The 27093-nt window shown below is 45.9% G+C and overlaps 1 protein-coding gene across 7 annotated transcripts in view; it reads left to right on the top strand.

Moving 5' to 3' along the window:
- The window catches only part of MGAT5 (alpha-1,6-mannosylglycoprotein 6-beta-N-acetylglucosaminyltransferase), a 339366-nt gene that overhangs the window by 20684 nt on the left and 291589 nt on the right, over positions 1-27093 (top strand). For 6 of the 7 annotated variants that reach the window (XM_049097328.1, XM_049097329.1, XM_049097326.1 and 3 more), the window contains exon 2: positions 24988-25028. The exons of the other annotated variant lie outside the window; for it this stretch is intronic. The gene's annotated coding sequence lies outside the window, so the exon portion shown is untranslated. The remainder of the gene's footprint in view (positions 1-24987; positions 25029-27093) is intronic. 7 annotated transcript variants of the gene reach the window in all.

The raw sequence follows: 27093 nt of genomic DNA on the forward strand, positions 1-27093 counted from the left end.
GCCTCTAGTACCAGAAGGGCACCCAGTGGGCTCCAGGTGGCCGTGATGTTTGCAAGCCCAGGGCAGTGATTTCCAAAATCCGGTACTCAGGATAAACCTTGTAGTATGGGAAGAAAATGTGAGCACTCTAATTTATATGTTTTTTCATTAAAATTAATGACTGAGGGGATCCCTGGGTGGCTCAGCGGTTTAGCGCCTGCCTTTGGCCCAGGGCGCAATCCTGTAGTCCCGGGATCCAGTCCCACGTTGGGCTCCCGGCATGGAGCCCACTTCTCCCTCCTCCTGTGTCTCTGCCTCTCTCTCTCTCTCTGTCTATCATAAATAAATCAATCTTAAAAAAAATAAAAAAAATAAAATTAACGACTGATGTTTTAGTAACATACATGTTGATTATTTTAAAATAAGGTAACATATCTTAGGGGCGCATGCTCATATTTTACTAATGGAATGTCTGACCAAAGTATTTATGAAGCATATTGTGAAGACTACTGGTTTGGGAAGTTGGGCAGGTCCTTGGATGGCCATGTTTGGAGGTAAAGTCATATGAAAGACCAGGTTACATGACTTGCTGAAACAGAAGCCCTGTCTTCTGTGTCTCTGTCACCATTTCCTGATTGACCAACTAAGGGTGCCTACCACAAAGGGCCTAAGGTCTCCCTGGCTCTTTGCAAACCCATCATGTGTTATAGACCACCTTTTTTAAGTGACCACAAGCTATTTGCTCAGTATTCGTTGTAGATCTTTAATACTCACCAACTTCAATAGTTTCTAGAAATCATTTCCACCTTTGGATCCTGCTTTTATTTATTTATTTTTTTTTTTGGTTTTGAAAATTGGGCCTTTTTTTCCCCTTTGGACTTCCTGGATATTCACTGATGTTCCCTGCTTCTGACTTCCTGGATATTCACTGATGTTCCCCGCTTTCCCCCAAGAGATTATGACTTAGGAACGTTTTTTTTTTTTTCGGGGTGCAGGGGGAAAGGTGGGAACCTGAGATACCATTTTCCTTAACCTTGAAGTTTAAAAAAAAAAAAACCTTGAAGTTTTTTAAAATTTATTTTTATTTATTTTTTAACCTTGAAGTTTGAGCTGAAATTAACTCACAGGATCTGAGGAGTTGAGGGGAGGCAGGGCAGGGAGGAAGAGTCTGGTCTTGAACCAAGGTGATCTGGCTGCCAATTCTGACTCTGTTGTTCTGAGCTGTGCACTTCTGAGCAAGTTGCTGAACCTCTCTAACATCTGTTTCATTTTAGAATTGGAGAAGTGATTATCGATCTGTTAGGTTTGGGGAAAAATTAAAGAAGTTAAGGATAGATGTGGAAGTCCCTTAACTTGCTGGGACTCAGTAAATGCCAGTTCTTTCTCCTCCTTGACCCCCATCCCCATCCCCACCTCCAGTTTTCTCCTATGCTTGCCTCACATAGATTTCCACCCTGATGGAAGAGACAGATAAGAAAAAACAAAAGGGTATCTTGCTGAGACTTCCTCTTGGGCTGGCTTAAAGGTGCCCATGATGTTGGAGAGCCAATGTTTTTGCTCCTGAGCTCTGGTGTGTTCCTTGCCCCAGCCTTTATTCGGTTTCAAGGAGAGCTTGGGGCATCATCCTGAGCTCTGTTATGGTGCTTGGCTAATGTTGAAACAACTTATTAATTATGAACCTGCCCCACCTCATGAAATGCCTTCACAAGGAACTGATTTCATAGGGGGCAGAAAACAAAATAATGCTAGCCCCCTACCCCCAACCCCATTTCAGATATTAAAGGAAATGAGTTCGGAGAACATTTTGAATCAAAATGTTTGCGTAGCATCATTTCAAATGCCCTCTTGCAGGTTTGGAAGAGGGACCTTTCTCTTTGAAGACAGTGGGGGTGTTGGTGGCCAGGAGACCCTCCCCAGCCTGTTTGGGACATGATGTAGCCAGGCCCTGGGAGTGCTGGGTGCCTGCCCTCACAGCTGGGTCTCTCTCACCTCTGGGTGCTGGCCAGCCACATGCCTGCATGCTGGTCCTGACTGTGCTTTTATTTGGAGTATTGTTAATATTTTATGAATGGAAGAAGGATAGAAGTTTAAAAATCATTCTGGAGTCCTTAGAAATGTGGTTGTGAAGAAAAATAGGCCTGTGAGCTGCTTTAGCTCAGGCTTTTGCTAGAATAAGTGGGTGTGATGGTCCCTCCCCACACCAGGAAAATAGTTTATTGTTTAGTTAAAAATAACTACCTTTTCAACACAGATGTTAATGTATTTGGGCTCCCCCCCCCCCCCCGCAAGAGTGATAACATTAGGCTCTGTTTTGAAATTCGTAGTCACTTTATTTTTGTATTAGTAAGATGAGATAAGAGTACAGCATGCTTGTGAGCATCAGAACTAAGTCCGGAAGAGAGCCTAGCACTGTACCTGAAGTATAATGGTCATTCAATACACAGTAAATGGTATTTTAAATTCAGGTTAAAGAAAAAAAGCATTCTGGTTCTATGCAGACAGCGTAGCAACGTATGAAAAGGAACCAATTGATTAAACACTTAGAAAGTTTCAAGAAACCTCCTTTTAAATCCCAAGATATTGGCATTCATGTGATGGATGTCTTGAGGAAGATAAAACAGTTGGATCTTTTTAGTAGAAGAAACAGAGATCCTTTCACAGGAAGAGGTACTTGAAAAATATTGCTGTAATTAAAATATATAGTGTAGTCAGTTTTTAGGAAATGTACAATTTTCATGGCTTGAATGAGACTAACAGAGTTGCAGAAAAAAAAGGAACAGCCTTTACCAGCCTTTTTTCTTCTTTCCTTTTTTTTTTTTTTTAAGATTTTATTTATTTATTCATGAGAGACACACAGAGAGAGGCAGAGACACAGGCAGAGGGAGGAGCAGGCTCCATGCAGGGAGCCCGATGTGGGACTCAATCAGGATCCCGGGATCACTCCCTGAGCCAAAGGCAGATTCTCAACCACTGAGCCACCCAGGCATCCCTTTTTCTTCTTTTCTGTTTTGAGATCTTTCACCTGATAGTAGAACTGATGTTGGGATGAAGGGGTCCTGGAACTCTGTGTTCTAACAGCTACTCCCCTCCTCCCTCTATTCCTTGGAATCTGTGAGCTTGAGCATGAAACACATTCCATCCCTAGGCGCAATGAAGCTAACTGGAATTCAGCGTATTCTTCACTTGTGAACATAGGCAAAAACACCAAAGTTGTATTAGAAGTGCCCCGACCTCGTCACCAGTAAGTCTACATCACATTTCAGTGGTTGCTGATATCCTCAAATAGTATTTACACTCATCACTACTTCGAAATGGTGATGGATAACGGAGCTACTTTTAGATCTTGCTGCTTGGCGTCTTGATAAAGAGCTCCCATTCTTGTATCACAGTTAAAAAATACTGTGGGGGCACCTGGATGGCTCAGTCCATTAAAGTGTCAGACTCTTGGTTTTGGCTTGGGTTGTAGTCTCATGGGTTGTGGGATGGAGCCCAACAGGAGGCTCCATGCTTGGCAGCAGGGAGTCGGCTGGAAAGATTCTCTCCTTCTGTCCCTCCTCCCCCAATAAATAAATAAATCTTTAAAAAATATTGTGATAACTAAATCTAATTTGTTTACTTGGGAATTCCTTGAATTTTATTTTATGCATTTGAAAACATTATTTGGAGGAGACGTCCAGAGGCTACACCTGTGTGCCAGTGGGGTCCATGGCATACAAAAAGTTAAGACCCTCCTCTTCTCTTGGGCTTTAAATTTTATCCTAACAGACTGGGCCCGAGGGAGTGGCTCTCTGCAGCCCTGCCTGCCCATTAGAATCACCTGTTGATTCCCAGTGCCCGGGCCATAGCCCAGACCAATGTGAACTTCTGGAGATGGGACCTTAATGATTGGTTGAGGTTGAGAACCATTGGTCTGTATGTTCAGATAAACCACCCTACTTCCCTCTTGCCTTCCTTTCTCATTCTTTAAGTAAGAAATTGAGTTTCATGCTTGTGGTAGAAAATTCGAACAGTATAGAAGAACGGAGCTCTCCTACCTTTCTAGAGAGAACTGTTGCTAACAATTTTTGTGCGTAAACGGTCATTATAGATCCGTACATCCACAAGTACATCCTCAGTGGATTGTATGTGCGTGTTCCACCCTACGCACCTACTTTATACGTTTTTTTTTTTTCACTCATATCATAGAAAGCTATCATTACAATTTCTGAGCTAGGTTGGTCCTTGAGATTAAAATTCTCTTTCTTGGGTGTTTTTGATTTGCCAGAAACTAGGGAGCCTGATCCCTGTAGGCCCAGCTCAGAAGTCATTTGGAGACCGTGAATCTTCATTTCCTTCTTTTAAGAGCTAATGCAGTGGAGAGGAAAGAACAGCATTGGGGTCAGGCCCATCTGGGGTGCAGGACTCAGGGCATATTGCTTATCCGTGTTAACTTCTTTGAATCTGTGTGCTTATCTGTCACTTGGAGACAAAGAATGCCTACTCACAAGGCTCTTGTGAAATGTGTCCAAGGTCGGTGGCTATTATTGTCCTCTTTGCAGATTATATTCCCCAAAGGAGTTTGAAATGTTCCTTGGGCTCCTTAGAGTCCTTTTTCCTATTAGCATGCAGGTAGCAAAAAGCACAGAGTAAGTGAAAAAAAAAAAAAAAGAAAAGAAAAGAAAAATCCCTGTGTAGCTACTACAGATGGGGTAAAGGTCGTACACCCATATCTCAGGATTGCTATCCGCTGCCTGGATTAGGGCCATGGGTTCAAGGCCACACTGATGATGAATTAGTCTTATCAGCTCTTAGCCTGGTATATGTACCAGGTTAACAAACTCTTAGAAAGGCCCCCACAGGCTTATTGACCCACATCTTTGCATTTCATCTTACTTGCAGAAGCAATTATGTTTAGAATGAGAGCCAGTGTCAGAGCTCCTGGCAGGAAACAGAATTCACCCTAGATGGTTGGAAGGAAGACTGATGCAAGGGAGTCACGGAGGTGCTGGCCAAGCACTGTGAGGCTCCTAGAGACTAACAGCAGTGGTTATGATGAGCCCTGGTATCATCACTAAGGCTGAGGAGGCAAAAGAAGGATGTAGAGTTGCTGAAGCCCAGTAAGATCTAGAGTTGGAAAGGGGCTGCCTAGGGACGCCTGGGTTGCTCAGTGGTTAAGCATCTGCCTTTGGCTCAGGGTGTGATACTGGGGTCCTGGGATCACGTCCCCATTGGGCTCCCCACAGGGAGCCTGCTTCTCCCTCTGCCTATGTCTGCCTCTCTCTGTGTGTCTCTCATGAAGAAATAAATAAAATCTTAAAAAAGAATAAAAGGAAAGTGTCTGCCCAGCAAGAGTTGTTATCAAGAAGAATGGTGCCCAAAGATACAGCATCCAAGGAGAGAGGGAGCTGGGAAGAGAGACCTCAGGGTCTCCAGTTCCCCTCCTGGGCCTCTGGTGAGCTGACCCAGTGGGAAAGCCAGCAGGCGGTGGAGCCTAGGTGATGAAGTCTACAGCTGTCAGGGCTGAGAGTCTGTGGGGGCGGGACAAACAGTAACCAGGTACCCAGCACAGAGGCTGTTAGATGTCAAAACTGCGTAGAGTGCCTTCTAGAGAAGTGAGCACTTAGATGGTGCCTGGTAAAATTTCCTTCTCTTTGCTTCCTAGGAGTTGGATGGCAGCTTGTTTGCTCCTTTCTTAAAAGAGCCCCAACACGGCCATTGAGGCAGAGAGAGAAGGAGGAAGAACTTCACCTTCTAGAAAGCAAACCCTTGAGTCAGAGGTTTCTATCATATTTTTCTGAGCTCTTGCTCTCTCGTTGTCCATGCAGAGAAGCTGTCTATGTAAACTGCCCCCAAGTGCGTGACTGCCACGGGACAGGGAATGCCCCAAACATGTGGAGGTCCAGTTGAGGAACTGTTAATTTGGAAATTCCCTCTCTTGTTCCTTTTTTTTTTTTTTTTTAAGATTTTATTTATTTATTGGAGACGCAGAAAGAGAGGCAGAGACATAGGGAGAGGGAGAAACAGGCTCCCTGTGGGGAGCCTGATGTGGGACTTGATCCCTGGACCCAGGGTCATACCCTGAGCCAAAGGCAGATGCTCAACTACTGAGCCACCCAGATGCTCCTCTCTTGGTCCTCCTGATGCCCATGCTTGGAGATTTCTACTAGTCTGTTAGCTGGGATCACGCTGGCACTGGAGTAACCTCATCTCTGCTCTACAGGTTGCAGCTCAGAGGCTGGGCTGCTTCCATAATTTGAGCCTTCCAATTTATTTATTTATTTATTTATTTATTTATTTATTTATTCTTCCAATATATTTAAAAAGAGAAAATGCATATTCAGATGAGAAACAGCATGGGGAATCTTAAATGTTTACATGTGAGAACTGAACTTTTTTTTAACACAGAAACATAATACAACTTAATCACGCTTCTCACAAGATAATTATAGGGGTTACAGAAATATGGAGACAGCACCCTATAGGCGGTGTGGTCTGGTAATGAGGTATCAGTTCAGAGTCATACGACAAAATGCCTTCTGTTTCAACCCCATGCTTGTATCGCTGTGAGGCTCCGTGACTTCAAAGCTTCACAAGTCTGGATCTGAGACTGCTGTGAGTTGGGCTCTTGCCAGATCTGCACCCCACCTCTCCGTATTCTGCGTCCTTTGATTCTTGTCTCTGTGTCTTCTCTGACCTGGGTTTGGAAAGAGTCTAGGTCGGAGTGGGTCTGCACTTTGCATAATTATCAGGCTACTAGAGCATGAGGACATGAACCTTGCAGGAACCTTCCTTCTGTATGCAGATGGTGACTTTTTTAGGTCATTGCTAGTCCACAGAGACTTCAGTGAAGGAAAAGAAACAAAGTAAATGTAAAATCAATGTCTTTTTTACTTTTAAAATAATGAACTGCCTGTTGAAAGATTTGGGGCTGGAGACTTGGCTGATGAATACGGCGAACTGTGTTTTATCTCTTAAGTTTCATGAGTTTGTGATTGAGATTCTCAGTTTTCTTTATTATTTTATTTTTTTCTTGAGGCTCTCAGTTTTATTTTTTTATTTTTTTGAGACTCTCAGTTTTAAAAGTATGCATCGTTTTCTGACTTCAGCTGTTGATCAGCGGTGCATTAATCAAATTGGGCAGGGATTTGGAGCCTCAGTTGTATAAAGAGGACTGAAAGAGCTTGTTCAAAAGGCAGATCGCAGGCCAGTCCTCCGCCCGGGTCCCAAGGTACAGAGTCGCGTGCCCGCCAGCCACCCCAGGTGATTCAGGAAACAGCTCAGCAAACACTGCGACATGGGTGACCCCCTTCAGGCCTTTTTTAAAGATGCTGTTGCTGGACCAGATCTTTGGCCTTTTTTCTTTCTCCCCCCCAATCCGATTTGTAAAATTACTCCGCACCTTCTTCCAGACTACACCGTCTTGTTTGGTTCCGCAGTGACCCCCTGAACTTCGCATAGGCCGTCGGCGGCGGCAGGACAGATGCACAAGGACTGATTTCCCTGGAGAGGGATCCTGCCGTTGTCCCATGGTGGGAGATGCTGTCTTGTTTCAAAACAGAGAAATAAAACCCTCCATTGAACTCAGTGGTCTCCCTGAAGAGGTCGGAAAAGTAATCCGGTGGCGTGTGTTTGTTTCCAGCCTGTGTTGTTATTAATCCCGCTACAAATGATAATGCTTTCCGTTTACAGGCTGGCTGTCTCCGAGGACTTTTATGTATTGCATACTAGACCCTGCTGGGTGATTAAGCCACTCACTCGGCATCTTACAGGCCACTCGAGGACTGTTTGCCTATAGCCGACTTCTGCACTTGCGGGTGTGCTGAGTGGGGCGTTCACTCGTGCTTATGGCTCCTTGGGAAGGGAGCGTCCTCAGGGCCTAATGCGGTGGGGTTGAGGCCCAGAGAGATGGGGTTCTCCTTCGGATCCTGTCCCTTCGTCTTTCCTACATCATCAGAAGCTTCTTGGGCAGGAAGGGGACAGGGGCAGGGCTGTAGCTATCTTTTTAAGGCATGTTATCCTTAATATGGGACTCTTCAGCGCTCCCATCTGCAAACCACGTTCACCCCATTTGTAAAAATAAATCAGGCTCTCGGCCTTGGAGTAGAAGGGTGGGGTCTGCTGTAGGTGGGGGTGCCTCCCAGCAGCCAGGTTTGGCTAGACCCAAACTCCAGGCCAAGGCCGCCAGGGCCTGCTGCCCCAGGCAAGGCCCTCTTCGTGGCCACCCCCTTCCTGTCCACAGTAAGGCAGCAAGGAGGGGCGAGGCGGCCAGTGAGGGAGAGCCTGGCTCTGCCCCTCGGGCCCTAGCCCTTACCAGCTATGTGACCTGGGCAAGCCACTTCTCTGGTCTGAGATGCCATGAACCGGACTGGGATCGAGCCAGGAGCACAGAATGTTCTCAATAAAATGGCATTTACCCCCAGAAAAAAAAACAACAAAAAAACAGGAGGGAAAAAATAACAGGAGCCCTTTAAAACACAAGAGGTGGTAAATCCGATTCTTTTGTAAATAAGAGAAAGCCATAGCATTTTTCACTCACCCCCATGTTACAGTTTCAACCTAGAAGACAGAGACGTGGTGGCTGTCAAGGGAGTGAGTGGAAGGAAGAAGCCTATGGGACAGAGGGATGTTGGGGGATGGATGGGAAGGTAGGGGAGAGCTTCAGAGGGGCGGTGTGCCTGCTTCTGTAGCCTCTTAAGACAGAGCTGGTCAAAGCTATGAAATGCATGTGGCCCTTTTGGAACTAAATTGAGTGAGGCTTTGACTGACCTAAGGAACTGGTGCTTTCACTGCCTGCCTTTGCCCCTCATCGTCTCCCGAGGGAGGCCCACCTGCCTCCACCCTTGGCCTGTCCACGCTGTGTCCAGACATGCTGGTCAGAGGGCAAAAGCAAGGCTCAGGCAGGAAAGTGGAAGCCCAGTAGTACCTACTTTGACCTGCCCCGGGAGACAAGAAGCCCACCTGCTCCACTGGTTGGTCGGGGTGTACCCACTGCCGACATAGATCTCAGTCAGTGGCTTTGATTCTCAAGCTCTGCAAGATGACCCCCGTCTTTTTTTTTTTTTTTTTAAGATTTTATTTATTAATTCATGAGAGACACACAGAGAGGCAGAGACATAGAGGAGAAGCAGGCTCCCTGTGGGGAGTCTGATGAGGGACTCAATCCCAGGACCCCGGGATCACGCCCTGACCCAAAGGTAGATGCTCAACCACTGAGTCACCCAGGCACCCCTGTAAGGGGACCCTTTCCTTTGAGGTCAGGTAACACTAATCACACCCCTCAGACTCTTAATCTAACCCAGGAAAACGGCTGCCAGAGCCCTCCGAGACCTGTACCATCTTACCAAATCACGGGTGGGACTTTTCTGGAAATGCCAGCCGCTCTGACAAATGTGCTGTCGTCCTCTCCCTAATGAGCTGCGAGGCAATCAAGGCAGTTCAATGAAACCCTGCTTGCTCAAGTGCTCGTGAGAAGGCCTCTTTTTACATCTGAGTTTGATTCTGATCAGCGTTTATGAGGGTCCCGTGTGAGGCCATCTTGACCATGTGCGGCCTTTCCCAGTGGATCACAACATCCATTCTAAACAAGGAACAGACTTTTTCCTCAAAATGCTAAAGTTTAGGAATAACAGTGGCTCGGATTGAAGCGGCCAAGTGTGATTATTTCTGTCACAATGACAGCCCTGTGTTTCGGGTCAGCCCCACAGGACAGGCAGCCCTCTTTTCAGCCCTTATTCTAATTCTGTGATGGGAGATGCAGGGGTGGGTCAGGACGTACTGATTTTGTTCGGGACTTTTAGAACTTGTTGTGCAGCCCCTAAGAGAGAGCCTGTTCTTTCTCTGCTGCCGGACATTTCTCTTGCTTCTACGGCTCTTTTACCACCACCCTGGCCCAGGTCGCTGCCATTTCCTGCCTAGATGACACAGTCCCTCTCCTCCCCTCCCCTCCCCTCTTCTCCTCCCCTCCCCTGCCCTATTCTATCCCTGGACACAGCATGCACAGAGAGCTTTTGGAAATGCAAACCAGATCATAGGCCATCATTCTACTGCTTCAGTCTCCTGCTGAGAGGCAGCCTGTTGAGGTGGTTGAGAGCTTGAGTGCCGAGGATGGTTCAGCTCTGTTCTAATTTTTTACTAGCTGGATGACACAGGGCAACTTAATTCTGTCCTCATCTGTAAAATGGAGACGATGATAGTAATGGAACCTATGTATGAGTGGTTGTAAGAATTACGTTTTTATGTGGAGCATTTAGACTAGTGCTGACTATTAGTAATTATATTTGTTGTCAATAGTCTGCCTAAAATTCAGGGGCGTCCTTATAAGCTTAGACTCCAACTCATACTCTTGACCATGCCTATGAGGTACAGCATGATCCAAGGTCAGGTGAGTCTCTAGTCCGGTTACTCCTGCCTCCTACTGTGTTTTTTACCCACACTGGCTTTTGTTAGTATGTCTAAAGCACCAAGCTCTCTTTTACCCCAGGGCTTTTATACAAGTTTGTCCTCTACCAGGAATGTTTGCTTCCTTCCCTCTTTGCCCAATCCCCTGCTCCTCCTTCCTAGGCCAGCCCTAATTGTTCCTTCCTCAGGAAGACCTCCCTTGGATGACTGAGGTGAAAGTAGGTCCCCTTCATTCCCTGAGTGTCCCTCCTCCTTCTTTTCTTTCCTAGTGTCTGCCACAGTTTGAATTGAATTCTCTATTCATTTCTGTGTAGATTTGCTTGATCTTCGAGCTCTCCAATGCTTGCAGCTCCATGAAACCAAGGACGGGCCCAGAGCACGTAGCACAGGCCTGGCTTGTGACCTGCACTGTGCTCCCTAACTTGTGATGAATGAGTACTACTCCCCAGCTGGACTTGTGAGCTTCTTCCCTGGACCCTCTGTTGTTGCATGACATGGTGTTTATTTGCAGAGACCTTTCCAAATACATTTCTAGGTCCTAGGCCAGCCACGGATCTGGGGAGATACAGCTTAGTGGTTCTCAAACTGTAGCATGTATCAGTAACACCTGGGAGGGCTTGTTAAGGCACTGATTGGTGGGCCCACCCCTAGAGTTGCTGCTTCTGTAGACTTGGGGTGGGGCCCTCACATTTGCATTCCTGACAGGTTCCCAGGTGATGCCGGGGCTGCTGGCCCAGGGGCCAGACCCTGAGAACTACTAGTAGAGTAACTCTGTGTCCAGAGGCCTGCTAGATCATGGACTGCCAAGCAGGAAATACAGGCTAGGTGAAAAGTGAGCAGGTGGCTTGTTACAGGTGATCCAGGTGAGTTGGTCCTGGTTCTGCCCTACTTAGTGAGTATAGTTCTGTGTGAAGTTAACCTCGGAGTGGGAAAAGCTTTTCTTCTTGCTTCTCTTGTAGCTTAGGTGGTACTGTCTAGGGGCTATACAGGTTTGAGGTATTAGGATCCCCGGGGAGAAGAATGTTTTAAAGGAGCTCATTCTAATCATGCTGGTAAAGCCCTAAAGCTAGGACCCCGGTGGCTCAATTGAAGCTAGACTTAGCATGGTTACTGATGCTAACTCCTGCTGCTGCTCGTTCCTCCAGAAATGCTCATTGTGAAGGACACTTGAGTGAGCCCTCTTGGGTTCCTTTTCATTGCCTGAGAGTGACAAGAAAGCTCTTAGTTTGCAGTGGTCCTAGAGTAGGTAGGCACTTTCTAGAGGCACAGTCTCCTTCCTTGTCATCACAGCCACGACCATGTGTTTTTGGGTTCCAGGGGCTTTTCATAGGCTCCAGCAGCTCCTTACTGAGATGGGGAGATGGTGTTGCCAGAGCCAGGCCTTTGGAGTCAGATACATCCAGGTTTGATCTTGCTCCTGCTTTAGGTAACTAGTTTCTCACTTTTTGCAGTCCTATAAACCAGGGGGTGATGATTTGCAGGGCAGCTTACGGTGCAGGGGTAAAGCAGAGGAATCAAATTGAAAAGTCTTGCCATTGCTTCGCTATTGTGACCCTGAACAAGCGGTTGAATCTTATATCGTGTCAACATCACCCTTTATCCTTTCAGGGATACAATGGTGCTTGCCTCGTAGGGTTTTTGGGAAGATAAAAATACTTGTGAAAGCTGGTGGAATCCAAATACAATCTGTCATTTAGTCAATGGTAATGTACAGTTATTGAATTCTTGGTTTTGAGAAATGCATCGTGGATGTGTAAGATGTTCACGTTGGAGAAATCTGGGCGAACAATATACGGGGAATCTGTACCATCTTTGCAACTTCTCAGCAAATCCAGAATTATTCCAAAAGGAAAAGTGTATGTTAAAAAGTATTTGCAAAGCATGTAGGCCAAGGGCTTGGGATTTAGTAAGACCTCAGTAAATGGTGGCCATTATCATGACTGCTAATACAGTTACTATGACTGATAACCTTGAAGGGTCATTTTAACTAATGTGTGTTGCTGGCGGACCGTTTTACAAATGGGATGTTAGTTTCCTATTGCTGCTGTAACCAGTTGCTAATGGGTGGCTTTAAACACAAATTTGTTAACTTATGGTTCCGGAGGTCTGAGGTCCAAAATAGGTCTCATGGGGCTAAAATCATGCATGTTTTCTGGAGGCTCTGGGGGAGACTTTTTCCTTGCTTTTTTCAGCTTCTAGAGGCAGCCTAGTGTTCTGTGGCTCCATAGCTCCACCTTCAAAGCCAGTAATCAAATCCCTTTGACATCTGCTTCTCTGACTCTGAACCTCCTGCCTCCCTTTTATAAGGAACCTTGTGGTTACATGGGGGCCCATTTGGATAATCCAGGGTAATCTTCCCATTTTACAATCCTTAATTTTATCACACCAGCGAAATCCCTTTTACGTTGTCAGTTAACAGGTTCATAGGTTCTGGGGGTTGGGACAAAGGTGTCTCTGGGGTGCCATTCTACCCACTGCAAGGGGTACCTGTTCTTTTTTCCTTGGATGGAGTTTATGCCCATGGGCAGAGCGAGAAGCTTTGTTATCCAGCCGTTTGAAGTCTGTGTGGGTGAGTGTCAAAGGTGCAGGCTGCTGCTTAATGTCTAGTAGATGTGTGTGATGTACAGCTGAGCATGTTACTGAGAGAGCATGTGGTAATGGTCTCTGATTCTTCTGTTGTGGGCTTGATTCTTTGGGGGCAGAAAAATGACGCCCAGATAGGTCTTAGCAAATCATGCTAATGTATGTGCTGTTGGGTCTGAAAGCTGATTGCACCAAACCCCCTTAAAAGCACAGATTGTGGTTCATTGATGAGCCTGGACATCATATTGCCTTAGTTCTTTGTTCAAGGCCTTATTCCTACCTCTTCTCTTCCTTTTACCTACCCGTCTGTCTGGTTATCTAGCATGATAGCCACTAGCCGGGTGTGGCTGTTGAGCACTTGAGATGTAGCTCATCTGAATTGAGATATGCTGGAAATGTAAAATACACATTGATTTTTTTTAAAAAAGATTTTATTTATTCATGAGAGACAGACATAAGCAGGGGGAGAAGCAGGCTCCCTGTGGGGAGCCCGATGTGGGACTCGATCCCAGGACCCCGGGATCATGCCCTGAGCCAAAGGCAGACGCTCAGCCACTGAGCTAGCTGCCCAGGTGTCCTACACATTGAATTTTATCACATGAATGTGTGCTATTAAGGAAACAAATATACACACCAGAGTTTGGAGACTTAGTATGAAGAAAGGTATGTGAACCCTTTCATTAATGATATTTAAGATCAATGGCATGTTTTACAATAATACTTTGTATATATTGGGTTAAATAAAATACATTATTAAAATGAATGTTACCTGTTCCTTGTTACTTTGTAATGTGGCTTCCAGAACTTATAAACTGATACAGGTGGCTCCCATTATATTTCCTTTGGACAGTGCTGGTCTAAATCCTACTCATAATCTGTGTGTCTGTGTGTGAGGGGTCCCCGTTATTTCTGCCAGTGTCACATAGAAGGCTTCCTTCCCCAGAACTTCTGGAGGCTCCCTCTTTATCCTGGCTCACGAATTTAGGAAGTTAATCACTACTTGCAGCTCCTCTTACTCTTTCCACCCCAGAAGATAGTTTTTTTTTTTTTGGGGGGGGGGGAAGTGGGGAGGCTGTGGTGTTGTGTTTTAAAAGCTCCTGGGGCAGGTGGGAATCGAACATCCTTCCCTCACCTCTGCTTGAAAATTGCCTCCCTGGAGAAATGCGGTGGCGAGGAGGTCGCTAACCGGCCCCGGGGTCATCTGGGGAGTGACAGTGCAGATTCCCGAGCTCCATGCGGCTGGCTTTTGGCAGGAATGAGGATGCGTTTGCACCCCCCAAATCACCCCCCTATGCCTGACTGGCGTGGAGGTGCAGCCTGGGCTACATGTATGCCTCAGTTTCCCCTCGGGCCGAGTGCTGCCCGCTCGCTGCCGCTGGGAGAGCTGCGGGTGAGGAGGGCAGCGGCTGTGCTCCCGGCCCGAGGAGCCTTGTCGTTCTTCCTTTAGCGGAAGGACAGTCTCGGTCGGGGTGGCCGGTCCGGAGGTGATGGGTGAGGGCTCTGTGGTTAGGCCGTTGGGCTTCATGGCCTGCCTGTGCCACCTGTCAGCTGTGAGACGGGCGGCTGCGGTGCCGCGGGGGTCCCTCCCCCTTCCTGCCCGCCCCGGAGATTGCCGGGGAGCCCGGCCGCTGGTGCGCCTTCAGGGGTGCCCGCTGCTGCTCTGCTGCCTCCCCGTGGCCCCCTCGCGTCGCCCGTGTGACCCCCTGGCAACCATGTCCCCCCGTCCCGTGTCCCCCTAGCATCACCTCTGTCCCCCGTCACCTGTACCCCATCACCCGTGCCCCTCCCGCACCCCTGTCCCATCACCTGTGTCCCCCGTCACCTGTGCCCCCGTCACCCATCACCCGTACCCCCATCACCCGTGCCCCTCCTGCACCCCTGTCCCCCATCACCTGTGCCCCCATGACCCGTGCCCCCCATGCACCTGTGCCCCTCCCGCACCTCTGTCCCCCCCCATCACCCGTGTCCTCCCATACTTCTGGTCAGTGCCAGGCCCAGCAGTCAGGAGGGCCCCGCCAACTTCATGGTTTGAGCGAGGGTGGCCAGGAGGGTGGCCAGGAGGGTGGCCAGGAGGTGCGCTGCTGCGGCAAGGGGAGGCCGGGGCCGGGGCCGGGGCCGGGGAGGAAGCCGCGGCAGAGCTGCCTGTGCTGCTGCCGCTCGCCGCTCCGGGCCTCCCCGGGCCTGTCAGGAGAAGCCTGCCCCTGTACCAGCTAAGGGGGCAAGAGAAGGACCCGGACGCTCCAGCAAGCCCAGGGTGCTGAGGAGCCTGCTGGGCCCTGCCCCCCCCCCCCCTGAAGCAACAGGAAGGAAGTGAAGTCATTTTCCAGCTCAGTGGTCAGGCCGCGACACATATTTCTGGTGGGAACCTGGTTACCTGGTAACTCCTGTGACTTCTGAGGCGGCCTTGTGCCCTTCCTCTGCCCTCCAGCAGCCGCTGGCCAAGGTCCGCCCCCGTCCCGCCTCATGGGCCCCAGGACCGCGGGGAGGAGTGGAAGCCAAGAACCACCGGGTCCAAGCAAGGGGGAGAGTGGGAGCACCAGGCCTCTCTCTGCTCTGACCTCCCCCCTGAGTTTGCAAACACTTGCAAATGGATCTGAAGGGGAGACTTTAGTTTTCTTTCCAGGAAGGGCTTCTGGCTGGGGACTGCCTTTAGTAGGGTTGTAACATTTTATCCAGTTGTTTGAATATTCATTTAGTATCTGTGGATTTTTTTTTTCTCTCTGCACTTTGGCCTCTTTTTTGTTAGAGTGATTTCAGTCACAGACTCATTTTTAAAAAAGTAACCAATAGTACCAGAGTGTTTTCCTCCTAGGACTGGGCTTGCTAGTGTCATGTGCAAATATGAGCAGCTATGAATATGTAGAGATTGGCAAAGCTATAAAAATGAGGATGCACATATCTGCCTTGAGGAAATGAATCTCCTTGCAGCTCTCGGTGTGATTTTTTTTTTAAATGCATTCCCTGTGTGAGGACTCTGGCTGATGACCCAGGAGGTGGGGGTTGTCCCCTGAAAGGCCCTGGTTTATGAGCTTAAAGAATGTGACCGGAAGGAGATGAGAGACGTGAGCAAGGAGCACGAGGGTGTTTTTTCCAGTTTTGTTTGAATTGAAATCATACTTAGTAAATGCCACTAATTGAGCTGCTCACTATATACTGGGAACTTTAGATATATTCCCTCATTTCGTCCTGAGGCTGACCTTTCAAGGTTGATCATTTATTCCTTTTTATAGCTAAAGGCAACTGAAGCTCAGCAGTTGAATAATTTCCCCAAGTCTTACAGCTAGCACCTGAATAGAGTTGGGATTTGAACACAGGTGACTTTTATCCTCCTAACCATGTTGTTTCTACTATGCTACATGTCCCCTTAAGGAGACTTATTAATAGTAGGAGAAGGAGGGGCCAAGTAATATTTATTGACCATCTGCTGGGTGCTAGGCACTAAGCTAAGTGCTTTTCCTTTGTGTCTTGAATTCTCGGTGCCCCTGGGGTCAGGTGCAAATATTAACCTGGGTTTCTCAGAAGGGCAAAGGGAGGCCTAGAGGTGTTAAGTGCCTCACCTGGTACGTGGTGGAGCTGGAGGCAAGAGACAGGCAGCGGGAGTCCAGACCTGGGCTCCTTCTGCAGTGTGGAGCCTCCGTGGGCTCATGGTGAGTAAACTGTGTATTGAAGGAGTCTTAGAGGCCTGAGCCTCCAGTCACAGTAATAGGCTTACAAGCATGAATTGGAACTTTTTTTTTTTTTAAGATTTATTATTTATTTTGGCGGGGAGGGAGGTGGGGAGGGAGAGGGAGAGAGTGTTAAGCAGACTCCATGCTCCGTGCAGAGCCCAATCGCAACCTGAGCCAAAACTGAGAGTCACTTAACCAGCTGGGTCACCTGGGCACCCCTGGATTGGAACTCTTTTCTGCAGATGATCAAATATTTGAGAAGCGTCAGTTTTGTGTGAGATCCCGGGTCTGAAGTATTCCTCAGAGATATAGAAAACTCTGCCATGCCCTGCTCTCGAGGGGTTGACATTCTGGTTTTGAGTGTTAACCACACAAAGAGGGGAGCCAGCACTTCAGGCCTGGGAGAGTTTCCCAGAGCAGATGTTTGTGTTCAGGAAGGGTGAGTGCATGGATGTGTTGGGGGCAGGGAAAACTTAAAGGTGGCAGGGAGAAAAGAGCCCCGTTGGCTTAAGCCAAGCAGTCCTTCCTGAATTAGGAGGGCCTCGGAGGCCAGGGTTTGGTCTTCGAGATGGTGGCCTAAGCCACCTTGTGGAAGAGGAAAAGCTGGTGTAGGGGGGTGTTTCTGAGGTTCATCTGGAAGGTTATCAAGAATGGACTGGGGCGGGGGTAGGAGCATGAGGCTGGAGAAAGTTCCACCAGATTACAAAGCTATTGTGAGCCACTGGGCAGGAAGGGGTGAACATTGGCAGTTTCGTTAGGGTTAATACTTCAGCGGGCTATGGTCCTTGAGCGAAGGTGAGTAAGGCCCGGAAGACAGACAGGAGTGGGCTGTACCGATGTGAGTGAGGCGGGAGCTCGGAGGAGAGCGCAACATTTATCCAGGATTAGATGACTCTCAGAGGCTCTAAGAGAGGAACGTGTTAGTTTATCTCCTCTTTCCTCCACAGGGATAAGTTGATTTGCATTTTTATTGGAAAACTCTCCTACCTTGATTTCTTGTCCTGGTCTACAGAGTTCCCATTCATTACTTCTCATTGTGGTGAGAGAGGCCCATGTCCACCCCATATACCATCCTGAGCCTGGGACTGTCAAGGGGAATTATCTGAAGGGGTTGGCAGTGGAGGTGGCATTTAGACTTGAGTCCATCACTTTATAACTCGTGTTGGCAGCCATGAAGACTGACTTGTCTTGGGCCTAATGCCCAGAGAGCAGGGAGAGTGGAGAAGGAAAGCAATGAAGAATGAGGAAGGGAAGAAATACTATGTGCTGGGCACTTGTAGGTTGTAACAATCGAAGGTCAGATCAGTGACCTTGATGTTTATCACCTTGTACTCCAAGCTGTTCCAGTCTAATAGTAACCAACAATATATTTTAGGATCTTTGCCTACTTTGGAGCTATCCCCAGAGTTTCTCAAGTTTTTAATTCCTGGAAATCTCTGAGGTGACTCCTTTCAGATCAGGTGTCACCTAGGGGACAGAGGCTCTCTCTTCTAACTTGCTGTCAGACTGTCATTGTCACCAAAGTCTTGTCTCATTGCAGCTTATCCAGCTTTTAGTGAAGCAGTTAGGTGAGTATGATTTAAGAAGTGATTACTTTGCACTGATTTCTTTAATAATTAGAAACAAGAGACCAGATCTGGGGACTGTGCCTTGCCAAGGCAGAACAACAGAGATTAACTTCTCAAGGAGAGAGTGATTCAGTGAGGCCACGCTTCAAGCTTCAAGGATGCTACTGCATGGGTGGCCATGCGTATGTGTCTGCATTTGCTGCTGAGCCTGTCCTGGCCTACAGTTGCATAGGGTTCCTGAATGGAAGGGCTGATGATGATCGTTTCTTCTCATTTCTGTCTGCCTCCTTTCTGTTTTCTGAGGTCAGGCCATTTGCTTTATTGATAAGTTTACCGAATGACCTAGCTTATTGAGGAATGTTATCCCTTAAAGGATGCGATCTAAAGACACATAGGTAGGGCCATGGATAGTCTGATGGAACCCTTAATGAGTTCTGTGGGGAAGAGGCTCTGTCCTCCTGTGCAATTGTGGTAGGATATTAGATGAAAGGATGCTGTCCTGATTTATCTCAGCACCAGCACCACCCAGCAGTACTCTCTGCTATGATGGAAGTGTTCTGTGTCTGTACCATCCAATAGGATAGCCACTAGCCACATGTGGATATTGGGCCCTCAAAATGTGGTTAATGTGTCTGAGGAACTGAATTTTTAATTTTATTTGGCCGTAATTGATTTAAATTGAGCCACGTGTAGTAAATTGCTCCCGTATTGGACAGCACTGCTTGAGACAGTGGCCAGAGATGACAGATTGCTGCATTAGGACTTGGATATAGGTCTCAGTTGGACAGGCTTGTTGGTGAGGGGAGGGTTAAGACACAGTGTACTGTAGTGGACATTAGATGGCCTAACAGCATGGAATCGTGACCCTGTATTGAAGTACTGGGACGCGAACAAGACTTGGGTCAGTTGGAGCTGGAGTAGGCGGAGAAGTTTCTTAAAGGCAAATGGCATGTCTGTAGCTTTCGGGTCTTCTGGAAAAAGGTCTAGGCAGCCATAAATGTTCTATTTACTCTTGCTTCAGGGAAGCAGAGCAGTATGGAAGACTCCAGGACTTGGGAGCTCAACAGATCTATGTGAAGATGGGGGCCATTTCTGGAAGCTAGGTAGCTTTCTGAGCCTCAAGTTTTTCACTTGCAAACTGTGCATAATTGTACCTCAAAGAGCCATTGTTATGTTAGGTAACTTACACAAAGTGCCTAGTGTCTTGGTACCCAGCAGGTTCTCAATTAATGTAGGCATTATTAGAGGCAATATTTACGTGCATCTGGAAGCTGCTTGTCAAACTTGAGTTTATGCTTCTTGGTACCCTCCGCAGAAGGAAATCTGTTCAATACGTATTGAGCTAGGAGTCCTGCGACGGTTGCAGAGAGTCTAGAAAAGACAAGGATGTGAAGAGGCTAAGTAATACACAGAAGGACCCTTGGAAAATGGAGAATTGTAGTGTGGTAAATCAGTTTATCTCTTCAGTCAGTGGTAAGGGCACAAGTTGATGGGGGCGTAGTGCCGTATTCAGAACTCCAGCTTTTATTCTCCTCCCCTCCTGGAAGAGTCTTCACACTGGAGTTTACAGCTTCAATACTCTGCTTTTCTGGGCATTTATTTGCATGGCACCTTGGACACCTCCTGGAGACGATTCCATTATCATTTCCTTATCTGCGTTCTCTGTTTACTTGAACATGAGGTTGATTTAGTATCTTACAAGAATTGAACATTGTCTTCCAGACATCATTAATCTCACCTTTCTTATCCAGCATACGTGTGAAATTAATCAAAAAGGAAAGGGAAATTAATAATACGCTGGTGTTCACAATTCATCAGGAGACCTCACAGCAAGTATGAAACTTCTCCAAATTAATACACACATTAACAAATTAAAGGTATGGAAAAGGGTTACTTATTATTTAGGAAATGCTCCTTAATGCTTCCTGCTTTGATAATTAGTTAGATAATGGGTGTTGTCTGGTGATAAGACCATTGAGTATTGTGAGGTTACCTTAGGACCATAGAATGTATTAAATCAACCCCCCCCCCCCATTTCATTTAGATAAATGAGATACAGCCAGCTGGCTAATGCATACTTGTTTCCTGTCAATTGGAAAAGGTGTGCCCAGACACTTGCAGTTTTGATCTCTATTTACAATAAGCTAAATTTGATCCTGGGTTCTGTGTTTCCTTGTTACGACATGTGGCATGATCAGTTTCAAAGGGTACGTTATTGTGAACACATTATGGAAAAGAATGGAGTGTTATAATTATAATGCTCTATTACAGCTTTTGCTGAGGTTGATAAAGGACAAGCTTTTGTTACTGAATTGTTCCTGTAATTACAACAGAAATAACAGGCAGCAGTCACCTTCCATTAGGGGTGGGAAAGAAGGATTCTTACTATTTAAGCAATCACATAAGGTGCTGCATGAATCATCATCAGCCTCGTCATGAGGAATTAAAAATAAAAGGAACAGCTGACATCATCCTATAGCAGGTTTTATGGATCTGAGAAATGCCAGATAGTTTAAGGAAAAGAGCTGTCTGTAGTGATGCCCCAGCACACGTGTTAGTAGCCTATTGGCAGTGGTTCTCAAACTTGCGCGAGCATCTGAATCTCCTGGGCCCCAGCCTAGAGTTTGTGATTCAGGAGGGGTGTGGTGAGGTCTGAGATTTTGCATTCCCAGCTTCACAGATGATGTTGATACTGCTAGTTTGAAACGGCATGTTGAGAACCGTTACGCTTAGGGACAGAAACAGGTGTAACTTGGGGAATGTTCAAGAATCTGAATTCTAAATTAATTCCCCAGTACCTATTAAAACAGTCTTGATGAAAATACAAATTATTCTTTGAGGTGGTGTGCAAGCTTCATCCAGGGCACCTGCTCTTTGTGACATGGTGAGTGAACAGGAACAACAGGTGCAAACCTCGCTAAACGGTCGGTCTCCTGGCTCTCCTAGCTCACTGTCCTCCTGTCTTGGTAAAATTTTGGATTAACTTTGATGGATACCAATGTCTCTAGGATTCAAGTTAGTGATGAATTCTCAAGTTGCAAGGTATAAATTATTTTTTCTTACTTGTCAATCAAACACACATTACTTGGATGCTGTCTGTAGGAGGACAGTCCTTTCAAGTAAGGGCACTCCAAGTCCTGAGCCACTGAATGAATGTCATTGTCACACCTGTCTGGCAAAATAGCTGTTAGCAAAATGAAAATATGATGTAGCAAGTGCTACCAGTGGTTGTGGTTCTAGGCTTCTGACTGGTTCTAGAACTGGCTTTTATTATCCTATTAATTTATTATCTTGTTCTAGCAATGGCAGCCATAACCGTGAGAATCACTAATGTTTGTGGAGGACTCTGAGGTGGCAGCTGTGCATGTGGCTGTGCTGTATTAGTTCATATGAATCCCACCGCCATTCTCTGAACGAGGCACTGTGATCGCCTCTGTTTCAGGCACAAGAAGATGGAGGTTGGGAGAGCCACTTGGTTGTCCTCACACAGCTTGTGAGAGTCGGACTTCTGAGTCCAGGCAGCATGAGCAATGTGGGGCAGATTTAGATTTGGCTCTATTTTGGGAAACTTTCAATGGCAGTGTGATGAGAGGCCTCGCTGAAATGGAAAGATGCTAGAAAGTTTTGAAGTATGCTGCAACCAAACGTGTTTAAGGTTGTATAATTCTTTTTTTTTTTTTTTTAAGATTTTATTTATTTGAGAGAGAGAGAAAGCAAGCACAAGCAGAATAGGAGGAGCAGAGGGAAGAGGGAGAAGCAGGCTTCCTGCTGAGCAGGGGCCTGATGTGGGGCTCGATCCCAAGACCCTGGGATCATGACCTGAGCCAAAGGTAGATGCTTAACCGACTGAGCCACTCAGGTGCCCTGGTCGTACATTCTGACATACATTCTGATGTCAAGAATCAGTCTAGATCTTTGTAACTGGGCAAAATTTCACTGTGTGGTGATTTTAGGTGCTCTGCCCCACATAAGATGAAAGCCATTTGAGGCCAGTATTGTAATTATGGGTGTTGTTTTTTTTTTTTTTCCCCTATGTGACTATCTGATATTTGATAACAAAGATCAAATTACCTAAAGCTTATAAACATGTTCATGATGTGTTTCTTGCATGTACCAGTAGGTGGTCTTATCATTTGCAGTTATTTCTGTAGGCATGATGGTACTTTGAGCAGAGTCATATGCTCTCTTCTACCTATTTTCTCACAGGAGTAGGTAGGTATGCAGGACAGCTTTGGTGGTGTCCACGAGCCACCTTTGCCTATTAGGCTCTGGAAAAGGAGAGAGGGCAAGACTGCTTTGAGCTACGTCCCTAGTTGTTTTGGCATTAAGATTCAGATTCTCTATTTAGAAAGACATGGTCCATACGGAATGAGAGGGTGAGAAACTTGAGTGTAAATTTGAGAAAGGGGTCAATCTGACAGCTTCTGGTGCAGAAGGGCATGAGAAGTGAGGAGCTGTGGGGCCCTTACGTCTGAAACTTGCCACCATCGTCCTCTGTATTGGATCCAGAGGAGGTACTGTGGAGGTGGTCCTTGAAGAAACTCCAGTGCAGACTCCTCATAGAATGCCAGCCTAGAGTGCAGAGCTGGTGGTAGGGTATTTTGTGTGTGGGCCATTTATAGCATCTTTTCTCCAAAATAACAAAAGGGATAAAATGTTGCTTGAGAATGGGATTCCAGCTTCTCCTAGCTACTTTTTCACTGAATGTCCCTGTGATCGCTGCCTCATTCTTTATAGATTGAATTGAATTCCCATGATGCTTTACAAATGCTTTCATAGTTTAGGTGTAATTAAGAAAGGAAAGAAAGCATAAGCCCAAAAAGAGCATGAGGGAGCCTATTAATCCCCAGAAAATAAACTTTGGGGTGAAATCTTGGTGAAAGCTGTGGAGTGGTGTTGCTTTGAAAATGAAGAAGGAAAAAGGAGTTCCTTCAATGTTTTCTTGATCTAGAGACCTGGCTAGAAATGGCTATAAATTTTCATTAATGTTATATATCTGGCTCCTCAGGAAATGATATTTAAGATGAGTTGAACATTAAAGCTTTGCTGAGGATAGACACGAATGGCCTTTTGGTTTCATGGTGACCATGAATTTTGCTAATGATAGAGCCAAGGGTAATGCAGTAGTTTTTACATGACTCAGGGAGTAGCTTGTCTGATGCTTAAGGGGAAATCAAGATTGAGTCCTTATTTAATGGGAGTATTATTGAAGAAAAAAATTGAGATTTGAAAGCATCGAGGGAGGTAAAGTTAAACTTTTTTTGGGTGTAGGGGTGGGGAGGAGGGCACATCATAAACATTTTTCTTGAATCTTACGGCCTGACCACGTGATCCCAGCACTGCTTCGGAAAATCGCAATGTAATATACTGGTTATGATGTTGATGAAAACATACAGTGAAGAGTAAAAGCACTGAAAGCAAGCCTGTGTCCTTTAGGGCTGAGGCACCTGGGTATTCATTTTATTAGCCTACACCAGTACATGTGAATGAAGGTGTTTCGATATTGACCAAAATGCTTAGGATTGTTTTCTTAAAATATATCTTGATGACTGGACTTGCTGGAATTAGCAGCTTTTTCTGGGTCATGATAATTGCATTTTCAGAAACCATTCCTTCACCTCAGAGCTATGTCCAGAGGCTGGTATAAAGAGGGGGCTGTATGGTCACTGCCCTTGACGGCGTTCTTTCTCACCTTCCATTCTTCTTGAGTCAACATCTGTGAGGCAAGACTGTTGGTTGGAGTTGGTGGGTTTGCTATGACCCCAGGTGGAGTCTGCTCTCCCTGGTTGCCCTAGGGCTACGGCTCTCTGGTATTGCTCAAATAGTTGACGTGGTCACAATGTTCATGCTGCGAAGTTGTATGCAGTAGACCATATAAAGAAGGGATTGGCTTGTTTTGATTAAAAAAAAAAATAACACAACTCAGACATTTTTTAGCAGAAAATGTCTTCTGTTAGGTCCTTCAGTGCTAAGAGCAGTTGGCTAGCCTTAGAGTACTTATGGGCAGTTGACTCAGAGATGGATCTATGCAGCATGGTTTTTATTTTTTCCTCCCTCCTTCTTCCCCTCCCTCCTCCCCTCCCTCCCTAGTGAACTCTCTTTCAGTTTTATAATTCTCTGCTGATAAATTCCAGTAATATCAGAAAAAAGCTGAATATATCTATTAAAGGACATGTTCCCTCCTTTTCTTTTATAAAGGAGTATTATAAAAGGAAAATACTACCTTTATCAGAAGCATATAGTAAATCTGTTTCTAAAATGGTTTTCACGCTTTTTTTAAAGATAGTTTTATTTTATTCTTCAAGGTGAAGTTGCCACAAGTAATTTGTTGCATTTGAATGAACAGGCTTGTAATTCAGTTGGGTTTATCTCCTATTGCAAACTCCTTAGTTTTTTGTGATAGAGCTATTGGTTTTTAAAATTGAGTGTGTACATATACTTGGAACTGTGTGTGTATCTTAATGTAGTCTAGTCCGGAAAGCATTAGAATTGGTAAAACCTTGGGTTTAATGCCTCCTGAGACTTGGAACAAAGAACAGTTTTGTGCAGAAGCTCCATCTTTGCCAAATGTAGCCTTAACTCCTGCTAAACTAATGATGGATTTGGATCTTAACACATGAGATAATACAATTTTTTTTGAAGGTAAATGCCTTTGGTTTTAGGTATTTCTTTTTGGGAGACTATATTGAAAGGCAGGTGGGTTCCAAAATGGGAGAAGCAAAGTCCTTAGAAGATCTTTGTCAGCCTGTTTGCAATAGATCAAGTTGTTAAAGAGGAGAAACTTAAAAATGTCTTTGTCCTTGTGATTTCAGGAGTGATTACTGTTCTGAAGTGGACATTGGAGGAGGACCAGGTAAGCACTGCAGTAAGCAGATATCTATATGGCTTTGCCTAGACCCAGGATATTTGCTGTGGGGAGGGAGAAGATCAAGTAGTTGAGTCAAATGTTGCCATTTGGAACTGTCAAAATACAGACCCCTAGTCCCAAAGCACTGAAGGATGGCTCTAGCAGTGCCACCCCAATCCTAAGGGTGTCGACATCTCCATCTATCTGGGTAAGGCCTGGTGGAGTTTAACCTTTTGGGATAATTGGGCAAGGATATTTTATCTGTCTAGCATTAGTAAAGTGACTGGAGCAGAAGGCCATTGATCACTTTATTCAGTCATGATCCAACATGACTTTAGTTGAACATGGCCAGTTACCCTTATATAGAATGGCCGATTCCTTCAGAGCAGTCCAACCCAGACCTGACATAGAGGATCATGAGGTGAATATAAGTAAAACTGATGAATTGGAGAGTGTGATTGCTAAAGATGGCACAATCTCTGAACTGTGTCTGTATCAAGGAAACAAGTATTGCTCAAGAATACTTTCCTAAGTCCTCATTTATGAACATATTTTATGGCAGAAGAAATTTGCTAAGCACTTCCTTGTTTGAACAGTCTGAATAGTGTGTAGTGCTTAAAATCGCCTCCCAGGCCACTCTTGAGAGTTAACTTGGTAAATGAGATGTTAACTTGGGAGCAGAGTATCTGGATTTCACAGCCTGATAGGATTTGGGTGTCAAGGATATAGGGCGAACAGAATGAAACATTAAACATTCCTAATTCCTGTTTCATTTATGTATGTGGGTCTTTGAACAAACTTTGTCTCTAACATCACAGGCAAAAAAACCCAAACAAACAAACAAACAAAAAAAAACAACCCACCCCAGCAACTCATAAGCAGGCGAATGTCTGATGTGAATAAAAAGCCTTAATGTTAGAGCTAGAAAATCATGTGACCATGTGACTTTTATCAGCAGCTTCTCTCTAGCTGTCACCTTGAGAGTTTGTCCTGCTGGGAGAAACCAGAGAAACAGGAAGTGTCTCCTTCAGAACCTCAAAGCGATTTTGAATTTCTGAGGATGTGGGATTTTGTCTAAGATGGAGCAAGTGTATTTAATCCACCTCTTCCCCTACCCCCACCACGTACACACATCCCTTAATTGGAATGGGACTTCATTTCAAGGACTGTACAACCGAACAGTGTATCTTCAGGAGTCTGTTTTGGCAATTAGTTCACTATTGACAGATAGGGCAAGTTCATGCACTGCCCGCTAAGATTTGCCAGGCATGGCAGCTGGGGGCAGCAGGCTGACGTCGTGGAGACCTGGAGCTGGGTCTGCAGTCACTAAGACCCAGCTGCTGTAGCTTATGCTGTGGGAAGGATGAGTATCTTTCTGCCTTTCCTGTGCTGAGATTTTCTTTTTTTTTCTTTTTAATATCCATGTCTGCCCCCACCTCCTGCTCTCAGCTCTGCACTGTGTGGGGTTGACAGCCTTCATGGAGCGGGCAGACGTGTTGGCACCATGTGGCACTCCTGGGCTGTGTCTATCTGCCACCAAATATGTTGTCACCTTCCCTCTTGAGCATGCCATATCTAGCTGTCTTTGGAGGGGCCTCTTGGCTCCTTTGGGAATAACTATTGAAAGAGCAGCTGTCTGTCAGCCTCCTCCAGAGCCTCGAATTGGGCTATTGTCAACCTGTTGTTGGAGGAGTTCCCAACACAGCAGACTTGGCTGTCATTGACATTTATAACTTGAAAGCCATACCACAAATGAGTTTGCATTTCTTAAAATCCTTTAAATAGCCCTTAGAATGTGAAGCATGTGGCCTTCATACCCTTGGGCACCCCTCAGGAGTGTGGAAATAGTTGGGTGTTCCCGGAGGAGGGGAAGTGGGTTACCATTCTCCCCACAGCATCTCCTTTCTGATTTAGGTAGGAATAGGTTGTCCTGGCTTTGTGCTTATTAAGTTTATGTATAATCATATGAGTCCATTTAGGTCAGGATTATTGGCTTCTGAGAACAAAGAACTCTTTAACTCTGATTACCACAGAGCCTGTGATAAGAGAGGAAAATTGATGTCAGAAAAGG

This window comes from Canis lupus, chromosome 19, assembly GCF_003254725.2.
Source record: "Canis lupus dingo isolate Sandy chromosome 19, ASM325472v2, whole genome shotgun sequence".
NCBI classification, from domain to species: Eukaryota; Metazoa; Chordata; class Mammalia; order Carnivora; family Canidae; genus Canis; species Canis lupus.